Below are 18004 nucleotides of genomic sequence, written 5' to 3'. Positions count from 1 at the left end.
AATATATTTTCAATTATACTTACATAGACGTGACAGTCAAATCAAACAGCACTCACGCGATGCATACCCAGCAGCTCCTCGAGCACAAACAAAATGATTCAAGCAGCCCAAACTGTGTCCTGCATTGAGAAATATTGGCTTTTAAAAAAGAAATCTAAAGTTTTGAAGACAAATGTTTACATTTGACAGTACTGCTATATGGCTAGCAACGTGGTTGTTGTGAACAGTTTGTCAAAGTTTGCTTGCAAGACTAGGCTACTTAAAATAGTAACAATTAATCACAAATAAAATGTTAATGCTAGTAATATCGGCCTTGCAGGCTAATACTTTTTTTACAAGTAGGCCTACCACTCAGGCTGCTTCGGTTAAAACGGTGTCTAGTTTCAAATAACTACAATAATAATAACAATAAAAACTACAACAACAACTTATAAATATAGTTATTTTTAATAAAAATTTGCATTTATCTTCATTTGAAATACATTTGTCAGTGTGCATGACGAAATTTGCACATTAATGAGTTACAGCATTAAATGAACATTGTTGAAGAGGTGATAAGGTTCAACCAGGTTTCTGCAACAGGTGCCAAAAAAGATACAATGATAGGCCCATTAAATTAATTAAAATGTTTATTTTTTCCTCCATGTCTGTATATGGTATTTTATTCAACGGCTATATAGGTTAATAAAGAAAAAAAAAATCACAATATTAGCCTATATTATTAATTGAGGAACCAAAAAACCATCTAAATCTCACAGAAGGCTATCCATGTACTGTTATTTTGGCTAACCTTGAAAGCATTAAATAAACACGATTCTAACATTAAACAATAAATTATAATCGCTATAAAGGGGCAAAACTGCAAGACTTTTAGTTCCATAACTGCTGAAATAAATGATTGAGTAGACTCACTGGAGCCTGTGGAAAATGCTCAAATGACGTTAACAACAAAATTCGGAGGAGGGCCAGACTTAGCTGGAGTGACCAAGGCCTGCTCGGATGTGCAAATGATTGATAACGTGCCGATCAAAATGTGCAGATGAAGCTTCCCACTGGTGTGGAGGGGGGTTAGCACCACAATTCATAGAACCGAATTTTAGCAATGGTCGTAACAAAAGAATCAGTATCCCGCTGGAGTTGCGGAATAATAGCTTAATAATATATTGGAATTATGGAATACGGAATACAGTGACGTCAGTGATTTATTATAGATTCTTCATGTTTTACAATTTTTTAAAATGCAGCATTCGATGCATATTTAGAAAGATCAGTCTTTTTCTTTTTCTAATATATTTCTTGACTGTTATTATTATTATTTGATGATTTTTATTATTATTATTATTATTATTATTTTATTTATTTTTTTGTGGGCTAAGGTGCTGCTTGCTAAGTGCTTTTCTCTCGAAGCAGTCCTCATAGTTTTCGTCTAAGGTTCTTAAGTCATGCAATTAAACTGACATCTCTGCCAGAGTAAATCTGCTTCGATAGGAAGACACTCAGACAATTCATCAGACACTCAGACAACCCATCCAGTTGCATTAAATTACCGCTTACGTTAAACTATTGTCTGATTCCACAGGTCCTATGCGCTAATAATTGTAGATCATTTGTTGAGAGTGTCAAGATGGCGTCTCAGATAAAATTAACCGTCCGTACTCCCTTGATTAAGAATACAGATAATACTGTGACCTCACTGTGACCTGCTGCCGCTGCTGTAACACGAATAACTCTCCAAATGGAAGAGAACACTTCTTACATTCAAATACCATGATTCCTGAAGGCCCAAAGTAGTAAAGAGCCCTTATTTCCTCTGGCACTAAAGCAAACGAAGTCGTCTAATCCAGGAATATACAATTTCGTTGGTATATAGCTGTTTTATCTCACACTTCCACCCACTTAACATGTCTCATATGATTTAATAGCCTATCTCTAGTTCTTACTAATCCTGACCAGCACTAAAACAAAGAAAGAAAGAAAAAAAAACTTGCCTCGCCAATGGCACAAGCCCTTGCAACATAATAACAAATTCACTATAGGTCTCTTTTGTGTAATTGTTTAAAACTCGATCTTAAGTTCTCGAACTTGTAGCCTACGCTACGTGGGCTATTATAGCCTATTTTAAAGCATGGACCAACCAGCATATTTTTCCTGGTATTACAGACATCTGTAATACATTAGTTCATAAGACCCTCCTCCATTTTTTCTGTCTGCAGCAGTGGCTAGTAGACATGTTGACGTCAGAACAGAGCCATCCTGCGCCTAAACGTAATCACGTACAAGGCCTGTGATCCTATACCTCAGGCTAAATCTAAGCATCAATACCGTCCAGTTGAAATAACTCATATAGCTTAAAACATTTTTATCTTCGAAAAAAGGTATGTGTTGCATCGCCCAAATTGCACGATCTCAGATAAAACATTTAGATTAAAAACAATTGCGCAAAAGAACTAGACCTGGATGTATTTATTTAATTTCAAATCAGTTACGCAAGGCTTTTTAGCCAATGTCGTGTGTTCGTAAAGTTCATAAAGTTCTACAAACCTCGATATGGTTTTCTGTAGGCTAGGCTACTCTATTTAATATACATCTCGATCACCTCGATGAAATTAGAATTTATAATGAGAATTATTTTTTTTTTATTTTTTATTACATTTTTTGTCCCACATAAGTGTTCCTCGTTATGCCCCAAAATGATAGATAATAATCTAACTTAATTTTGGTTATGCAAGTTAAAATATTTTTGGGAGCGTTTCGCAGACATTTGCAGCCATTTTGATCTAACCTATAAGTTTTGCAACAAAATAATTCTGATATTGACTGAAATGGAAAATTAACCACCCTATTTTCAATAAGAAGAGTAGCCTAGACTAACAAGTGATTTCGAATAAAATAGGCTACGCTACTATATAAAATAAAAATAAGTTACGAAATCCTCTTTTGTTTATAAATTTAAGATTTGCAAGAAACGTTTTGATCTTACCGTTTTGTAATCTTAATTTATATTTTATTATTATATAATATAGCATATATTTATATTGTTTATATATGTAGGCTAGGCCTATATGTTGTCATTATTTAGGCTAAGTATTGTCCAGAGGTTCAGTGATCTTTAGATATTAGATGAATGGATTCTAAGTCACTGACCCAAAAACGTTTCCCGTTTATAATGGAATTATTGACAGGACAGAAATCTCGATCTGCTACACGTCTCAAATACTGCAGGGTCCACTGTATGATTTCCTGATAATTAAACAACCAGACAACGTGCCATTCTGAGAGTGTGCTGTGTTTGGTGAATGTTGCGCGGAAGATCAGGCCAGTGCCCGTGGTGCTGTCAGTTGTGACAGTTCCCAGATGGAGGCCGCTACTGTAAGCGAGATTGAGTTTCTCACAGAAACAACTCCCTCTTCTTCCAAACCGTCCTCCAAAAGTTCTTCAGGCACTCTTGCGCCCAGACTTCTCAAACAACGGTAACGCGGAAAGAATGAGCTGAATGCGTTGAAAAGGAATAAAGACGCTTTGCTCCATCAGGTTGTGCTTGACGAGAAGAGATGGCTAAACATCTGCATGGCGAGCTAGTGGCAGGATCACTGACGTGTATCACGGTAAAATGGTTTTACCTCCTGGAAAGTGATTTGTTGGCTTATAACAAAACTAGCTACTGAAAAGCTAGGCTACTTTAATGAAGAGCTTGCTTTCTTTAATCTCTTTTATCAAAGCCGTGGTAACATCTAAAAATCAGCCGTTTGAAATAATTATCGCTGCTGTGCTGTTTTTGTCTTTTTCACATGTAGCCTAGGCTACTTGTAGCTACTATTTGTATTGCGGTGTACAACGTTCAGAAAAAAATCTTTATTTATAGCCTAGCTACATATACGAACCACCCTTTTTTTCTTAAAAAAAAAAGAAGAAAAAACTTGGCGATGACCATGCTTCTACAAAGATGGCCCTTCAGCATTGATAAAGATTTTAAATGTTGTAATTACAACATGAGGCTACTCGATTGCACAGTAGTCAAGGTTACTCCTGGCATTTTTTATGTTTTATTATTATTTTTTTCGCAAAACAAAACAAAAAAAACTAAAATTAAATGTAAAATAAAAATGTAATTTGATTGTGAATGTTATATTTTAACACCAGAACTTCTTACGCAAAATATAACGTATAAATATGCTTACATAGGCTTTAAGCTAGCTTGCATGTAATAAAAAGATAATAATAATTCTAAGCGAATTTACTTTACGTGTGCTGAACAGCTGGCTTCATGCTTCGACACAAGGACTCATTCACAGACATTTCAGAAAAAGCTTATACTGCATAAAAACCGTCACGTATTGAGCCTGTGAGAGTAGAGGAAGACCTCCCAAGTGGTCAGGGCATGCGTGTCATTTCAAGCGAGTTCTCCAACACTCCATTTATCCCTGCGAGCATGAGGCGACTGCTCTGTTTTGTCGGTGATAAACATTTAAAACCTTTAAACGAGAGCATAAATCCAGATGAAAAAAAAAAAAAAATCACATGAAAACTTTTTAAAAACCAACCTGTCAAAAATAACTGAACCAAGCGCTTTCAGTCGCCTAGATATCTTATAGGCTAATCACGTTTTTTTTTTTTAATAGGCCTACGTTAAAACTGAGCAAGCCTGAAATATTCAAATTAATGTGGGCCAAATACAAAAAAATAGCGCGCGGCAGAAATGCTGAATGCTTAATTATTGTTCAGTGATAGGCAAAGTCGTTATAGCCTACGTGTAATTGTAATAAATAACATAAATAGTAGCAGTTACATCTTCACAATATGTGGGTAGGCCTATAATAATATAAAATAACAGGGATAATGTAAACACAAATACTACTTTTAAAGGTAAATTCGCACATCGTGGTTGTGAATTTCATATAACGCCCGACGGTGAAGATTTTATAGCCTATATTCATCTTATGACTTCTATATGTTCATCTTCTCCTATGTTCACTGTTGGTTGTGTGGGGAGATTGCGATCAAATCATTTACGGTAGGCCTCATAATACCATCTATTAAGCCTAATAGTAATGTTTTTTCAACTAAGCGTCCAGGATTGACATTGCCTGACCCTCACCAAATACGAGCTTTTTGTATCCCTTTCATTTAAACGGAACGCATAGGAGTGGTGGTGCAATACATCTTCAGTGAATAATAAACAGACTTCGTTCATCACAGACACAAATTATTCACAGTGTTAACCTTTTAAACTGACCAATTAAACAAAATGAATACAGGTCCATTTAAACCAATGGCACAGTAGCTGGAACAGACTTGGTCGCGTCATAGCCTTCTCTAGCATACAACTTCAATGCTCGTAGGACTTGGCTGTTTCGTGAAGATGCAAGTCAAACTAAGATAATACATTTGAAAAAGTTATTAATTTTGAAATTAGTGGTGAAAATATATAATGATGAGATTTTTTAAGAGGCGATCGTTTTTGATTCTGATTCTGAATTTAATTCTGACTGTAGGCTATATAAAAATGTAGCCAAAATGAAGCAAAGGAGAAACTACAAAACATGACCTTGAACTTGCCATTTTTTAGCTTTGTTAAAAATAACCGTTCACTTAACATGTGGCCTGCTGACGTTTACATTTTGTAGATATACATGTAACTTGCGTTTTTATAATAATAACAATAACAATAACAATAATAAGAATAATAATATCATATAGGCCTATACTATATTAAATTCAAGTTACATTTTACGGATAGTATAGAGAGGTTAAATTGATGTGGTCTCAGAAAATGTTGCTTTAGGTAACCACAGTCTTTTTCAGTAGCCTACAACATGCAGCTATTTTGAAGAACGAAATCCACAGTCGAGAACAAAGGGAAAATTCAGGTAGACCCCAGTCAGAAGTCACCTACATTATTGCCCAGCTGTCATTACGATGCTGGCTGATGGCATGTGGTCTATAAAGATATTTTAAGCTTTCTCTGACTCTCTTTTGGTTCTAACCATATGACTATCACAGGAGGAAATAGCCTGGACTTTCAGAGAAACACCATATCACATAAACCAACGCTAACGCAGCGATATCGAACTATATATATATATATATATATATATATATATATATATATATATATATATATATAAACAATATGAATTAAAAGGGTCGCGTGCCTTTAAATGAAATACATTGTGCACTGTACAAAATGCAAGCACAACATTGTTGCAGTGTTGCATTTGTATGTGAGGATGTAAGAAATGCAGGGCTATGAAAATTGTTTCTCGCAAATGTAGCCTATTCAAATATTGATATTCGTCCCCAAACATGATATTCATCGTCATGTAATGAAATGAAAATATATGAAATCGATAATGAATGGATCTCCTTTACTAACCTCATCACAAAAGTGTGATGCAACTAATTATATAATTCTCTTTGCGGAAAATTCATTCATGAATATTCAAGGAGATGGGTCAAGAGATAATGGCAATAGCGTTAACAGCCATGAACCAATTCTTTATGTCTTTATGTATCTGCAATACATATGGCCGGTCAGTTTTCCAATCATGAAAACATCTGTTACTGAGCACACCACAGACCTTGAATGTGCAACACCAGACTGTAAAAATAACCTCATACGGCATGTGGTGAAATACAAACGTTCAGTCACTGCTCGTGGCTGATACAGTGAAGTATGAGCTGAGAGCATGGTGCCGGTGCCCAGCTGAAACGTGCGACTTTTGGGAAGAGTGGCTTCGAAGTGACAGAGGAAGGACAGCAAACTCATGAATCAATAATCAAGAGCAGACCAGGGTGTTACCATGGAAACAGTGATACCGTGGCAACCTCAGGTTCTCCTGTCATTCAGGGGCCCCTCAGGCCAGTATATCCGGGGATAGGTTCCTCTCCCATCCATCATGGGCAGTAATGGAGAGTTTCTGGAGCAGTCTGTGGCTGACTGCGTTAAACCACAGCGATGACAGCTATCTGCTCTCCTGCTCTGAGCTACCCTTCTTTCTTTGTATATTAACCATCACATTTATTTTTCTCCCTGTTACTCTCTCTTACATCTTCTTATCAGGGGTGCCCTCCAGACCACAATCCGCCCGGCATGATCATATTGGATATGCATTTTCAGTTTGTGTTCTCATTCACATTCAAACTTTGTTCCGGTTAGGTATCACAAAACTGAACATAAAAAAAGAAAAAAGAAAGAAAAAAAAAACAGTTCTGATTTAAACCCTTTTTATACTTGGTATTAAAATCGAAAATTTTGCTTTACATACTAGCATAACTGAATAACACGAAGTTTCTTTATAGTTTTTGCGTAAACTGAACACATTTCATGGAAGGAAATTCTTATTCTTTAGTCTACTGTCTAGTCTACTGAAAATAAATTGGCTATCGACTAAATTAAATATAACTGATTTTGTGCCGAGTGATCTATTTCTTATTCACACTTTCTTACTTTTGAGATTCGGGCTGCAAGCTTCAGGGGTCAGCGGAGACATGGAGACATTGTCTCTGTTACTGAACCTGATATTAATAAGGATATTGAGCACGACATTCACCTTGTTGCCAATAATGAGGAGTTCCTTTGCGCCAATCCTCTATTCTTCAGCTTGCAATACTCATTAGACCATTTCCCCAACACACGCTCCTTCTGAATGTAATTCATAGAGTCTACAACAATCACGTTCTTGATTGTGTTTTATTTATTTACTTTTAGTTACTATTTTGTTATATTTATTATCTGTTAATTATTGTAGCTATCATTACGGTGATTACTAGCAAACTGTATAGATGTTAAAGACATTGTTGCGGTTGGATTGCAACTACATACATATTTGCCAATGTATACATTGTCTATTTTGTCTATTGTGTAATTTATCTTTTGTGTTATGTTTCTTTATGTCTGTGTCATGCTAGTGTTTTGTGCACTGGAAGCTTCTTCTGTCACCAAAAAATAAAATAAATAATACAATAAATAAATAGTTTGTTTAATCCTTGATTGCGATATTAAGTTTAAGTGTAATTTTGCGTTTGTCCTGCAGGTGACTGCAAATATTTGCGATGCACTTAAAACTGGCCTAAACTTTCGACAATTGCAAAGTGATTTGCGAAACAGCCCGTAATGGCATTACCAAAAAAAATAAAAAAATAATAAAATAAAAAATAAAATAAATAAATAAATATTAATAAATAAACACATTGCGTTATTTGCTCAGTCGGTATACGGGACACCACATCAAATGCAAATGAAAAAGGAAATTAAATTAAATACCTATGATCTGGTGATCCTGTTAACGTTCGTAAATGAACAATAAATTATTTTTACAGATAATGTCTGTAGCCTCAATAGGCTATTTAAATAAAAAGAAAAAATATAACATTTAGGCTAAAGGGGGGAAATAACTTCTTCGTTAAGAAATTAAATATTCCGAAAATCTGGGGGCAAATCGCACACCAATTTGTTTTTATTTATTTGTTTTATTTATTTAATGCCCGTTGCAAACTTGTTCCAAACACTAAACCCTTATTATAACATTTAAAACAGAAGCGATGAGACACATTTAAATGTTTCTTACAATTTGCTCAATAACTTTTTTTATTAATTTTTTTGTCATGGGTGAATGAGATGTAGCCTTTACTGAAAAATAAAAGTGCACTGAAACCCACTATAAAAGTACAACTAAATGGTTTGCCATCATTGCTTTTCCCACTCATGCACGCTTATTGATTTAGGAAGTGGGTGGCAGATTGATTTGGGACTGAGTGGCCCCATGTTTATTGGGCACACAAGTCCACAGGTCTGCTGGTATTAGGACTTCTCACGGGTGGCCAGGCCACTGTGATACACCCCACCCCACTGCTTTCATTGCTTGCCGCAGAATGGTTTTGATCATGGTCAAAGGAAAACGCAACACCTTGGTTCCATAATGCTGGAAAGGGTGGCCAGTGTAACTGGCACAATTTTAGGACACTGCAAGTTCAAATATTTTCTGACGAAGGCTCCAATTCAAAGCGTATGTGATCATACTGACTAAATCGGATTAGCCTACTTCTGAAAAACGTCAGGAAATGTCGCGTAGTCGTGATAGCCTTTGCAATATAAGCACTAGGCTATGCTAAAATAAGGTCAACGAGCGATTAGCGCTACGAATCTGTCTGTTCATGGCCGGTTGAAAGGACATCTTTTACTTCTAAAGATTCAACTTCTATAAATGTTTATTTGATTTTTAGTGCAGGACAACCTATTACTTTTGCAGAGCATGTTCATCACTTCTCCATTCATCTGACTTAATGTGATTCGTTTAATTTTCTCAGATCTGAGTTGCAAGCATCTGGGTCACTGGAGCCAGTGAACGCCTGCTATTGACCCTGGCAAAGCAGTGTTCTTTATTTAATTATTATTTTGCTATTTTATAAACTTGTTTAATATTATTTTGAATCATAGATTAAATAATACATAGTGCCAATTACAAAAATTAAACCAAATAATGAAATAAACGTTAATATCTTTGTGATTATCTGTATAAAGTTTCGGTGTAATTTCGCGGGATTTCTTTATTTATTCCTAATTAATGTTGTCTTCCTTTCTGTAATATGTATATAGTCAAATTTGATAATTTAAAGAACTCTGATTTGCATTTTTGTCTGAAACATATAATATAATCTATAGTTTATTATTGTCCAGCATGACTCTCCTTGCAATACAGTTTTATGATTGGTTTGAGGTTTCGATACTTTTGGGAAAATATAGGCTATTGCCTACTATTCGAACATAACAATTGTATGAAGACGATTAAGTATTGTTTTAGGAAACATGGATGGTACTGGTTTAGAAAGCCCATGCACTTAAATTGTTAAATTAATAAAATGTTGAATTCAAGAACGATAGCAATGCACTGTCAAACTATGCTATAGACACTCAGATGGGGGGAAAAACATTTTTGGGATAATTCACAAACCTGATGTGGTCTAAAGCGCTGCTGCAGTCTGTGATTCAGCGCGGGAGATTTAAAAAGGATTGCTGTTATGACACTGATCTCCCGCGCGATTAGACAAACCTCGGGTGATTAGAGCTGTCAAATAGCCACTACTGAAGCTGTCACTGTTCACAATCACCAGCAGCGAACTGCACCGTAAATTTACTTTCCACAACAACGATCAATGAGGTCAAAAATTGCTTTCTGTTCTCCAGAAATCCTAAACATATCCATATTATCCACGTCCATGCGGCCACAAGTGAACGAAACTGAATTAATCTCCTAAGTAGCTTTTTGCGTTTGTTGTATTAGCAGCTCATACGTTAATAGCTATCTCAAAGTATAATGTTGAAAACCGTGCACATGGAGTAACCAGAGCAGGTGTAAGCATGTCTATATTTATCGGGGGGTGATAAAATCTTGTTTTTATTATGCAGAGCTCCAGCTTAGCCTACATGTTTTGTAGCAGAATAAATAGGCCTAAATAAATAACAGATCATACTTGTGTCTATGCACAATAGATCCATAAATGTTTCTAAACCACTGATTACTATTTGTGCAAAATAAATGGCAGAATATCCATAGCTGTTTATTGTCCAGGTCTTTCGAAAAATAGAATAAGTACATTGGGTAAGCGCGCCCCCGTGTGGTCGTTGCGTGTTACAGCAGCCTAGCCTACAAGTTTTTAATGACAAGAAACAGGATCATAAATAGGCTACATCGAGTTTATCATAAAGCGTCATTAGGTAGCTACTGACAAGAGAGCACATTCCTAAATTAACTTGATCTTTGGACCATCCACAAGTAGTCTACACTTAAACAGACAAAACAAAATAACGATATCCTCGCAGTCTAGCCACACTGTTCAAGATATGCTATAAAAATAAAGGCAAGTAGTCTAACTGCCGCATGATGCTATACACGAATAAATTAATCATTACAATATGCTATTTCTTACAATAATAATCATATAAAATGGAAGTATAGACCTAAGCCATCTTTATATGAACTAGGCCCATGTCTGTTTTTGGTGCACAATGCACAGTATACACATTTGCGTCCTCATAAACCCATCACACACACACACACACACACACACATACAAACACCCATACACACACAAACACAGCTAAATTAAAAAATAAATAAATATAAACAATATTATTGTAATATTCTGCTAATATTCTCTGCCTTTCAGTATCCACATATATCAGGTAGCCTAAAATAATAATCATAGAATGAAAACTTTTCAGCAAAGTCATATGTTAGCCTGATTTCGTGAAATGTGAAATATTATGATACATTGAAATAGCGGTTTATCTGATGTACTTTGAAAACGTAAATATTCCTCTAATGCAAAGCTAAACTTTCAGCATCATTATTCCAGGCTTAAGTGTCTCCAGAAATAATTATAATGTGTTTATTTTACTGTTCAATTATTGGTGCTCCGTTGGATATTATTATTCAAAGAAAATTAGTTTTTTTTTTTTTTTTTTTTTTTTTGTTTGTTTGGTTTTTTTAGGATTCATTGATGCAGTTGTTTGAAAATTAATCTTTTGGAAAATAACTGTCACTTTTGATCAATTCTAAATAAAAGCATTCACACCAAACATTTGAATGGTATAGTCTATGGTTTCTCCATAAACATAAACTGGCTACCACAGCTGTTTTCAACACTGATCATAATAAATATTTATTGAGCAGCAAACGGTATTCACTGATTTCTGAAGGATCACGTGACACTGAAGACTAGTAATGACTGCTAGCTTTGCATCACATCAATACATTACTTTTTATATATCACAATAGAATGCGTTTATGTTGAACTGTAATAGGCTACTATTTCGCAATATTAGCCTAGTGTTTTTCATGTATTTGTGAGTAAATGCAACCTTAGTAAGTGTAAAAGACTTCCTTAAATAAACGTATTTTCCAAACCTTTTTCTCTGTAACGTCCTGTTTGGAGTAACTGCATCGGTTCAGTCCCCTCTATCCGCCTACTATGCCACCAACAGCTCTGTGCTTTTCACGGCAATAACACGATCTGACCGCCAGGGCGCAGTATGCAATAGATCTGTGGCAAGTTCAAGCTTCACCGGTGATGGTAGTTTTTTTTTTTTTTTTACTTTTAGGAATTACAACTGCGGACAGGGGTTACACAAAGTAAAGCAAATAAACAGAAATAAAAATACATATACATAATCAGAGACAAATTTAAAAGTTAATATTTAATTAGGCTACTCATAAAATCAAAGAAATCTCGCTATTTATAAATATTACCCATGTAATTATTTTCTTGTGAACAGATTTAATTGTGAAATTGATACATTGTTTACATTTTGCGAGCTACACGATGAAACATTTTATCATTTATTTTGGAGTTGTCCTCATTCAGTTTGCTTTTGGTCAGATTTCGGTTCCTTTATTAAGGCTCGTATCATGCACAGCTTTCGATTTAAAAAAGTATTATTAGTTTTTTTCTCCACCATAGAGAAATGGTTCTCCATTTTTCTCTTACCATATGGAATATTATTTAATTAATCTGCTTCTTTCGTTAGCTAAATTTACTATTCATAAATGTAAATTTGGATGAAATAAGCCTTTATTTTTTGCAGAAATTTTGCAATACCTAAATACAATATTGCGGCTGAAAAATAAGACAGCTGCAAAATGCGTTTCAATCTATAAACATTTTCACACCGGTGCTAGAATAGTCTTAACCGGTGGCCAACGTTTTGCTACGGTTTCCGGGTTGAGCGACATGTTTCCTGGAAACAGTGTGCAAAGGTTTTCTCTCATTTGGTCGGTGTCTCAAAAATGCAAGTCAAATCAGCAGCAACGTGTATATAGCTAAACCACGCGGTTTAAAATAATAATAATAATAATAATATATATATATATATATATATATATATATATATATATATATATATATATATATATATATATATATATATATATATATAAAATAAATTAAAAAAAACGTCTCGCGCAATGTAATTAACATCAAAATAAATTCACAAGAGCAAGTATATCGCTTGCACATGTTTATTTACATTAAAGGCAACATAACTAAAATAATAATAGCACAAGTATAGCTATGGAACTTCGTTAAGTCTGTCTACACATAATTTAGTAGTTGCAATGTTATCTGATCAATCCTTTCTTATTAATGTAGCCTAAAATATATACATATTTAGAATTTTGCTATTGTATTGTTTTATAGGCCTACTCCTCTGATTATATAGGGTATATATATATATATATATATATATATATATATGGTAAATATTGCAATATCATAACATAACAACAACAGCGATCAGCAATAATGATAAGCCTACTTGATTCTAGCACCGCTCTTGTTTAGCCTGTATATGCTCCCACTAAGTCAAATAATGAGAAAGAAACAAATTGCCTATCACAGCTATGCTGATGATACCCAGATTTACCTAGCCTTATCTCCAAATGACCACAGCCCCATTGACTCCCTCTGCCAATGTATTGATGAAATTAATAGTTGGATGTGCCAGAATTTTCTTCAGTTAAACAAGGAACAAACTGAAGTCATTGCATTTGGAAACAAAGATCACGTTTTCAAGGTGAATACATACCTTGACTCTAGGGGTCAAACAACTTAAAATAAAGTCAGGAATCATCTTGGTTACGTATGTAAAAACGAGAATGCTGCGGTGACGTCACCGGCTATGGAAACACCCCTCGGTGTGACGAATGTCTGAAGCCCTATACCATCCCTCCAATCCTATTGGCCAAATAGCGCTTGGCCTCGCCCTACGCATGGGTACGCATCATATACCAGGGTGCTGCGCGCTATTTCGCTCAGATTTCATGAACTGAAGAAATGCTATCAAGGTACGGAACGGCAGCATCTCGTTTCCTATTCAGGGAACCGTGGTTACATATGTAACCGAGATGTTCCCTTTCATAGGTCACTTCAATGCTGTGGTGACGTCACCGGCTATGGGAACGCTATACCATAACACCTGATGTACCTGATAGTTGGAATCCAAGGAAAGTATCTGCTCAAGCGGACAGAACCCAGGAGCCAGGAACCATCCTTACATCCAGACTGTAAAACTCGACAAAAGTGCTCGGTGAGGAACATCCTGCCGCAGCACAGACATCATATAGAGGAACCACTGAGAAATCTTGTGATGAAGCCACTGCTCTCATGGAATAAGCTCTAATTCCTAAGGGCGAAGTGAGTCCGCGTGCCTCATAGGCTAAAGATATAGTCTCCATCAGCCAATGTGACATGCTCTGCTTTGTGACAGCATGGCCTCTATTTTGTGTCCTAACAGACAAATCTGGTTGGACTCACGCCATGGAGTTCTGACAGGGCAAAGACTCAGATCTCCTGACCCCACCTCTGCAGGGGATAAAGCCTCCAAAACCACTTGTTGAAAGTGAAAGGGTTCGAATCGACCTAGGGACATGATTAGGCCATGGTCGCAGCAATGCTTCCACAGAGCCTGGTGCAAAATCCATGCACGAGGGCGAAACAGAAAAAGCCTGTAAATCCCCAACTCTCTTGAGGGAGGATAAAGCCACAAGAAGAACTGTCTTTAAGTCAGGATTTCATCCGGTATAGTTTCAAAGGGCTAACGGATGCCCTGATAAACATTGCAACACAATGGATAAATCCCATGAAGGAACTCGCACAGAGCGGAAAGGCCTCAGCCGTCGCACACCTTGTATAAAACGAGAGACCAGCAGATGACGTGCTGCGTTAACGCGAGACTCTTATCGGGCGATAAAAAAAATAATCGCCGTTAATCTATTATCAAAGTTGGGTTGAGAGCTGGGTCTATACTTAGCAAGATATGATGACTTTCACCTTGATATTTTATATAACCGACTGGCCAGCCTAAAAACATGCTCAGGACAGTTGACGGGCCACTACTGCGCATCGTCACGAAAGCTTATGATTTTCACATGTTTTTAAGACTTTCCGCTTGTCGATTTAAACATTAAAGCATCCAAAAACAAGACGCGGAAAAGCTGAACAGAGTAGCTGGTTACTCGCGTGCTGTGTTCGGTGCGGAGAGAGAGAGACGTGTATCACAGACAGCGACACTGAACCGAGCTCTCTTCTGCAAAGTTCTGCAAAGAGCCCAATTCAGTACTCGCGGTGTTCAGGTGTTCAGGGCTCGCGCAGAGAAAGGCATCTCAAAACACTAGAACATCGAGTTTGCTTATTTTTGCTCTTGTGCCGACAAATACATACAAAATATGTCAAAATATCCACCTTGGAAGTTATGCTCGAAAAAACTGTCAGTTATTTTTTAAGTGAAAGTAAACAGTTGAGGAAAAAATGGGATGTGTATTATATTGCATGTGTTCATCGCCTCTTAAAGTGACCGCGCCTAATTTAGCTACTGGCTGCTGTAATGTTAATCCAAGAAAATGAAAATGAAAATCACTCTTGACTGAATTACTTTGTAGTTTTAACGGTCAAACCAAAAATTATTCAGACACCAGATATAATTGTTGATATATATATATATATATATATATATATATATATATATATATATATATGAAGAGTTCAGATGCAAAAGCCTCTAAATGCCATTTGAAATTTGCATCTAAAATTAGGATTTTTATCAAGCTCCTATGCTTAGGTTGAGTCATTTTACTTTAATGGCAATGTGCAGGTCCTTTGCCAGACTATTAAAGTGAAATAACTGAACATAAATATAGGAGCCTGATAAAAATCCCAATTTTAGATGAAAATTTCAGATGGCATTTAGAGGCTTTTGCATCTGAACTCTTCATATATATATATATATATATATATATATATATATATATATATATATATATATATATATATAGCAAAACTGTAATAATGTGAGAAATGTTGAAGGTATCTGAATAAATGTAGGTTTGATTGTATATTTCATTTTTACATAGACTATCCATTGCTATTTTACATTTAATTATTTGGTTTCTGTACCTTGACACCTACAAACTTGAAAAAAAACTTAAAAACTGGTGTGAAACAGGCGTAAGGTTGTTTGCACCTTTTGCAATGTGGAATTAGTTTACATCTTTTTCAAGCACTTTGTGATGCATTTTGGAAACAGGAGATGAGCCCCTTTTCTAATGCACCACCTAGCTTGATAAACCTCTTCTCAGAGACTTACTGTTTGTCAATTTTATTTGGATAACACATATTCTGAATGCCTTCGGCAGAATTAGAATGAGCCATTTTAATCTAGATTAATTTCAAGATCAGAGTGAGATTAATCTAGATTTAAAAAAAATAATCTATGCCCACCACTAATATATACATACACACATATATATATATATATATATATACATACACACATATATATATATATATATATATATATATATATATATATATATATATATATATATATATATATATATATATAGACACACACACAGCTGAAATGGCTGCCACGTAAACTTTCAGAGTGGCTGGCGTTACTCCATTATAGAAATGGTCTTGAAGGAACTCCAGTACTGAAGCCACTGGGCAGTAAACCGGATCCAATTACGAATTCCACACCAGGTCGTAAACAGTTTCCATTTGAAAGCATACAAGCGTCTCGTAGAAGCTGCCCTAGAATTCATTATGGTCTCGGTGGTTTCAACAGAAAGACCGGGACATATTAAATCACTCCGCTCAGAGGCCACGCCTACAGCTTCCATAGATATGGCCTTGGTGCCAAATCATTCCCTGTGCTCGCGATAGTAAGTCCTGTCTGAGGGGAATCTCCATGGAGAGCCCGCTACAGACTGACCAGGTCCACAAACCACGGCTGTGTGGGCCAATTGTGAGCTAACGCATCCAAGCCCAGGCACGATGGAGGGCATAAGGAGAATCACAGCGGGCAACGCGTAGTCATGCTCGACGCGAATAAGTCCACTCTCGCTTCTCCAAATATCTGACATAAAAAGGCTCCCCGTTTCAGGGTGCAACCTCCATTCCTCCTTTTTCAATTTTTTTTTTATTTTTTAACCAAAGTCTGTCTGGATAGCAAATCCACTCCGAAGTTCAAACGTCCAGGGACATGAACCGCTCGGATCAACAGAAATCTGTTCTGAGACCAAAGAAGAATATTTCTCGCCAGCCTGCACAAGGGGCGAGAGCGTAATCCTCCTTGATAATACAGATACAACACAACCGCTATGTTGTCTGATCTGAGTAGTACATGACAGCCGATCGGCAGATTCGAGAAATACTGGAGAGCTAGAAAAACCACCAGTAATTCCAACCTGTTTATATGCCAACTGCGTTGTGTTGCTGTCCATACTCTGTGAGCTGAGCTGCCTTGACAAACAGCTCCCCAACCGGTCAAAGACGCGTCTGTCATGACAGTCTCTCGGGAAGCACAAATCCCCAGCCGAACTCCAGCTAGAAGGAATTCGGTTGACATCCATTGTCTTATTGACATAACACACCTCCTTGTCACCGAAATCGTCCGATGCGGAAGACAACAGGGTGAAATGTTCTGGCTTGTCGTCCACCACTGAAGGGTGCATATGAAGTAAGCCCAGACGCTGCCATTAGACCTAAAAGTCTGAGGTACAAACTCACCATCACTGTGCGACCAACTTTGAAGTGACTTACACATGACGTGAGAGACTGAGCGCGCGAGAGAGATAGTCTTGCTGTAATCGCGCGAGAGTCAAGCTTATTCCAGAAGGTTATCCACTGAGAGGGAATTAAAACACTCTTAGAAATTTGTGCATGAGCCCAGGCTGTTAAGATGATTCAGCACAAGATCCCGATGGGAGTGTGCTTGAGTCTGCGATTGTGCTTAACACCAGCCAATCGTCCAGGCAATTCAATACACGAACGCCCTGGAGCCGCAACAGGGAAGGAATAATTATCCACCACGTGGGTAACCACATTAACAGCTCGCTGAGGAAGGGGAGGCGCGTTTGTCCGGTCCGCTCGGAGGGAGAGAACTGCATGTGCTGGCCAGAGCCTACTCTGAGTTCGAAGCCGCGGTGGACAAACATAGTTTGAAAAA

The 18004-nt window shown here is 36.7% G+C and overlaps 1 long non-coding RNA gene across 1 annotated transcript in view; it reads right to left on the bottom strand.

The window, feature by feature from the left end:
* The window catches only part of LOC127948545 (uncharacterized), an 81279-nt gene that overhangs the window by 53370 nt on the left and 9905 nt on the right, over positions 1-18004 (bottom strand). The window contains exon 2 of the long non-coding RNA XR_008152109.1: positions 24-119. This is a non-coding gene — a long non-coding RNA (uncharacterized LOC127948545). The remainder of the gene's footprint in view (positions 1-23; positions 120-18004) is intronic.

Source organism: Carassius gibelio, chromosome B1 (assembly GCF_023724105.1).
Source record: "Carassius gibelio isolate Cgi1373 ecotype wild population from Czech Republic chromosome B1, carGib1.2-hapl.c, whole genome shotgun sequence".
NCBI lineage: Eukaryota > Metazoa > Chordata > Actinopteri > Cypriniformes > Cyprinidae > Carassius > Carassius gibelio.
Note: the sequence above shows the minus strand (reverse complement) of the source record. Positions and strands in the feature narration are given on the sequence as shown.